Below are 5,443 nucleotides of genomic sequence, written 5' to 3'. Positions count from 1 at the left end.
GATGAAAGCGTTGCCAGCCTCTGAGTAATTGCTTCCTTGTGGCCGCCTGGCAATCTGTCTGCCGATAGTGTTCGGTGCCCTGGAGAAAATATCTCGGACGTCAATTTGTCCGCTGCTTATTCATCCCAGGCAAAAATCTAGAGTGGGACCAGTCCAAAGTGGTTTTTGAGACAGGTCTCATGCTGGTCCCCACTCCCAGGTGGTCCCAGTAGGGAACCACTCTGGGATGGGGACTGCTTGGGATCTGGAACCAGTCAGGAAGTGGGACCACTTGACAGATGGGATTTCATTGGGACCCGTCTAGGCCCCGATCCCAACCCAGGCAAAAATCTGAAGTGGGACTAGTGACTGGGACCAGTTGAAAGTGGAACCAGCTTCACGATGGTTCCACTTGAAGTGGAACCAGTGGAATTGATCCAGTGGTCCCCCCTGCTAAGTGGTCCGGGATCCGGCCACTTAGCAGCTGGGACCACTGAATGTATGAAGGAAAATAATGCGTAGAAATGCACATATTAGTCAAGTAAATACCGTTTATTCTGCTAAAAGCATACACTGAGCAGAAAGAAATAATCAATACATCTGTACATGTACATACTATACGTAGTATAAGTCTGATCACTGACTTTGTCGACAAAGCATATGCCTGACTGTGCGATGCACTCACGGGCCACAGGGAGCTTTCGTTCGTTGGCCACCTCACATCTTGTATTTTCTCAGAGAAGATGACACATGACACTCCTGTTTTCCATGCAGGTCGCGACATACACCCCCTTCCCATCGTACGTTCGCAATCTTCTAACCCGGCTTCTCTTCAAGTTCCTCCTAAGTTTCTAAAATGAAACATCTAATTAATAGTAATCAAAACATCACGGTCATCACTCACACCTGCAAACATTCGCAACGTGCAGTCCGATTGGCGTTTCACAGTGCATTCTTGCCCCTACGCCGTTTACGTCTTCTTGGCGTCAAAACTCTTCCGAGAAATCGACAATGTGTTGCACAGAAACCACTGTCATCGCATTAGTAGATGGGTAGAAATCCAGCGAACCGGTAGAGATGTAGGAAGGGAGTTGCCTCAGGACAGAAGCCGCCGATATTTCGAACAGAGACTGTTCTTCTTCTGGGCACCGTCCTCATCATTGGCATGGTATTTAAAGGGTTAGGTGTGACGTGTTTAAAGGTTCATGCGAATTGTGGGTCAACAGCCCGGACGGAAGAAAGGTTCCGTACGGGCTTCTACGGCCGGAGTGAATGGCTGCTTTGTTAGAGTATGGAGGGGATTATGTGAACGTAGTGATCTAGGCTACAGACCCGTTACAGAAAAATGGAAGGTTCACGAACACGTGGACGAAACGGGACAACAGACAAGAATTGGCAAGCATAGTGAAAGATAAGGAGGTTAGTGGTTACGTGGGGAAAATTCCAGAACGAGCAAAGTTCTTTTTCTTTTTTTTAAATATATATTTGTAATACAAAGTTGTGGCATGCAATAAAGAAAGCAGAAAGCAGTGGTCATGCAGAACATAACAGATGATAATGGAGGTAGAAGGGAAAAGCATATTTCATTTGTGAAGTGTTTCTAGGGTGCCTTGTGATTTGTTGATACCAGACGGGTGAAGAGCGTTGAACTTGTACATGAGATAAGACTCCCTATCACGTCTGTCACGTGTGGATCTAAACCCGGTTTCTAGAATATATAGTTTAATGTTGTCAAATTTGTGACCAGGAACGTTAAAGTGTTCGGCGACTGCTTTGGGGAGTTCGTTGGACGTGTCGGTTCTGTGTCCGGTAAGGCGGTTGTTCATTTGTTGGCCGGTTTCACCAATGTATTGCATAGAGCAGTCGCCGCATTCAATGCAGTATATGACATTGGAGCTTGTGCATGTGAATGCGTGGTTAACGGGGTGGGTGTAATTGCTCGCAGTGCTTTTGATGGAGTTAGCGTGTTGAACGTGCTTGCATGTTTTGCAGCGCGGGAGGTTGCAGGGCCGTGTTCCCGTGTACGGGGCGCTCGTTTTGCTGATTTTGGCATTGACCAAGGCGTCTGCCAGGTTTTTTGCGCGTCGGTTATCACCTGTATGGGATGGGTGAATATATTGCTGAGTCGGTCACTGCTTTGGAGGAGGGGCTCGTGCTTCTGTAGAATGGCTTTGATGTTTGGAAGTGCGTTGGAATATCTTGTGATGAAGCTTATTTGGCACGCGTCAGGATTTTTTCGGTTTTCCAGAACCTCGTTTCGATCGAGTGTGAGTGCCTTGCGACGGAATTCGGTTAGAAAGGAGTCTGGATAGTCCCTTTGGGCAAGTGTACTGCAGAGTTCGTCAAGCTTCTCAGCGTAATCTGTGTCGTTTGAACAAACTCAGAGTAGTCTTACACACTGCCCATTAGGAATTCCAACCTTACAGTGGCGCGGGTGGTGACTCTTGAAGTGAAGGTATTGTTGTTTGTCAGTTGCCTTTTTGTACAGGGTTGTGATGAGGTTGCCGTTGTCTAGTGATATTGTGGTGTCGAGGAAGTTAATTAAGTGAGTTGACTGTTGTGATATGAACTTTATGGTGCTATGCGCGGTGTTCAGTAGATCTACGAACTTTTGAAATTCATGTTCCCCGTGTTCCCATATTATCAGTGTATCATCGATGTATCGAAGGTACACAGTGGGTTTTAATGAGAGGGCGCTGAGAACTTTGTTTTCCAAGAAGCCCATGAATATATCTGCGTATATATTTTCTATATATATATTTGCTCTGTTCGAAATATCGGCGGCTTCTGTCCTGAGGCAACTCCCTTACTACATCTCTACCGGTTCGCTGGATTTCTACCCATCTACGTTCGCTACTGGCGATCCGATGGCCTCAGGAGGTAAGCAACCCGTCCTCTCTTTCTCACATGTCGCACTCCTAGGAGATAGCTGTTACAAGTACAAAAGAGGTGCTGACGCCAGGAATCGAACCTGGGTCTTCTGATTTCCGGTCAGATATGCTAACCGCTACACCACACCAGCACGCCGTTTCCCTTGAGCCATTGAGTGCCTCAAGTACGGGGGGGACGGACAACCAACCACGCTATTCCCATTCTCTCTTACATCTTTCTCACTCACGGAAATCAGAAGACCCAGGTTCGATTCCTGGCGTCAGCACCTCTTTTCCCTGAGTTGTTTCCATTCGTTAATTTCTGGGCGTTTGAGGCTTACTTGTCTGTGTCGTCCCTAATTGTTGGTCTGCCTCGGCCAAATCTCGTTGTTTACAAGTACATACACGAACACATCCCGCACGGACAGCACGGACCTCACATACACTTCTCAAGCGGCGCAAGAATACGAGACATCATGACACATGTAACCGCCGCCCCACCGAACATCACGCACTTCATACTCCACGTGGGGACCAATGACATCGCACGGTCGACAGCACAACATGTCATCCAGGAATTCGAAGCACTAGTTTCCTTCATCACAAACAACAGACAACGATACTTCCCCGAAGACAGAACAAACACCGAGCATACATATACCAGGACACATGGCTACACGAGTTCAACAGGAAGGCGCACGCTGTCAACAACCACCTCATCCACATGCGTCAGGTACACACCAACGTTATGGTTATCACACACGCAGCTTTCGAATACCACGCTGAAGCACATCTCGCTCGGGACGGCATCCACCCAAACCACGCAGGCGTACGAGCTATGGCACACAACATCAAACACCTAATGGTCCATAGATGCCGTCCTGCACTGACAAACGCTCAAACACAACATCCTCAACCAGCTTACACTTTAAGTGCCAGCACCGCAAACACGCCAGAACACACGATGGCATCAAAGGGGACCACAACGACCACTGCACCTACGCATACACACGCGGCAAACGAAAACACTCCAAACACAACCCGCACACACACAAAGTTCACGCAAACTGTGACACGGAAGACCACAAGAACGCAAACACAGACAGATGACATCGAGGAACGCAGCGAGTCTCCACAGCCACTGACCTCACAGCCACCGACCCCACAGACACGACGCACGCGCACATCACGCAGAAAACACCGTTGACTATCTAATCACCAGCCTACCATGCAGTCAACGAACTTTCTACGAATGCGAAAACTCATGGAGAAACGTAGCCGATACCTACATCATCTACTGATCTACACCCACCACCTGGCTCACAACACAGTACCTAAAGGCCTCACCCCTAAAACAGTCCCTGCATTAGGAAAACTGACACCTGAACTAGAGCTAGAGTGGGCATCAGCCCTTAGCAACACAGCCCGTACGTTTCTAGAAATATTAAAGAAACAGTGCCACGCGCAACTCGCTACGATTCAGGTCCATATGAACAATATCAGTCTCACCGACGCGGAGGCAAACTCTCTCGAACTACACGGACAACAACTCAACCGCGAGCTAGCTAACAAGGAACACTCAAAACTCGGAAAACCTAATTCCAACAACGACACGGATACCGGACCCACTAACATGACACACGCAGCAGCCGAACAAATCATTTCCAGCACCACAACCACAACTCTCCGCAACATCGCTGACTCACCCCGAGAAAACGCTGACGCAAGCACCGTAATAGATATGTATCACGCTCACGAACCAGCGACGAACTACAAGTCCTCTCTAGGGGGTTAACATTCTGCCCTACACTCAATTCTGTTAACGAATACGAAATCCACAAAGACATATCAGACTTTGCGAGACGGCTACGCCTTAGAGAATTCTTCGCTGATACAACACAAGAAAACAACAACGACCTCCGATTACCATCAACCTGGACACCAAATCACGGCCGAGAACCCGCATTAAACCTGTACATTAAACAAGTAAGCAACGACATCCTTCGCAGTATTTCCCAAAGCTCGCGTGGTCACAACCTCACCAAAACACAGCGTGACATCATCAAAGCGCTAGCTGACAGAGATGATATCATTATCAAGCCTGCAGATAAGGGTGGGAGTATCGTCATCTGGCCCACAGATAAATATATTTCTGAAGCTCATAGGCAACTCAACAATACGCAACACTACCTCAAACTGGACCATGACCCAACAAAGGAGTACACGGCGCTAATAACCCATACCATACAGGACCTCCACGAACGAAAGCTCATCACACGTGATGACCTCGGATATCTCACCCCATTAAACACAGGCGCAGGTCGTTTCTATTTACTGCCCATAATCCCCAAGGTACACGCCAACGAGCTCTATACGGCTGACATCCCCGGCAGGCCAATTGTATCTTATAACAACACACCAACAGAAAGACTCTCGAAATTCCTGGACCACTATTTAAACCATATTCCGACAACACTGCCATCGCATGTACAAGACACACCCCACCTCCTCAGAATAATCAGAGATATAAACAACACTCGTACATTTGGTAGGGACACAATACTAGCCACGCTGGATGTGACATCACTGTATAC

At 47.9% G+C, this 5,443-nt stretch overlaps 1 non-coding gene across 1 annotated transcript; it reads right to left on the bottom strand.

The window, feature by feature from the left end:
• Positions 1-2,929: 2,929 nt before the first annotated feature.
• Trnas-gga (transfer RNA serine (anticodon GGA)) lies at positions 2,930-3,001 on the bottom strand. Its single transcript has one exon. It is a non-coding gene; the product is annotated as a tRNA-Ser (tRNA).
• Positions 3,002-5,443: the final 2,442 nt, after the last annotated feature.

Source organism: Ornithodoros turicata, chromosome 5, assembly GCF_037126465.1.
Source record: "Ornithodoros turicata isolate Travis chromosome 5, ASM3712646v1, whole genome shotgun sequence".
Lineage (NCBI taxonomy): Eukaryota > Metazoa > Arthropoda > Arachnida > Ixodida > Argasidae > Ornithodoros > Ornithodoros turicata.
Note: the sequence above shows the minus strand (reverse complement) of the source record. Positions and strands in the feature narration are given on the sequence as shown.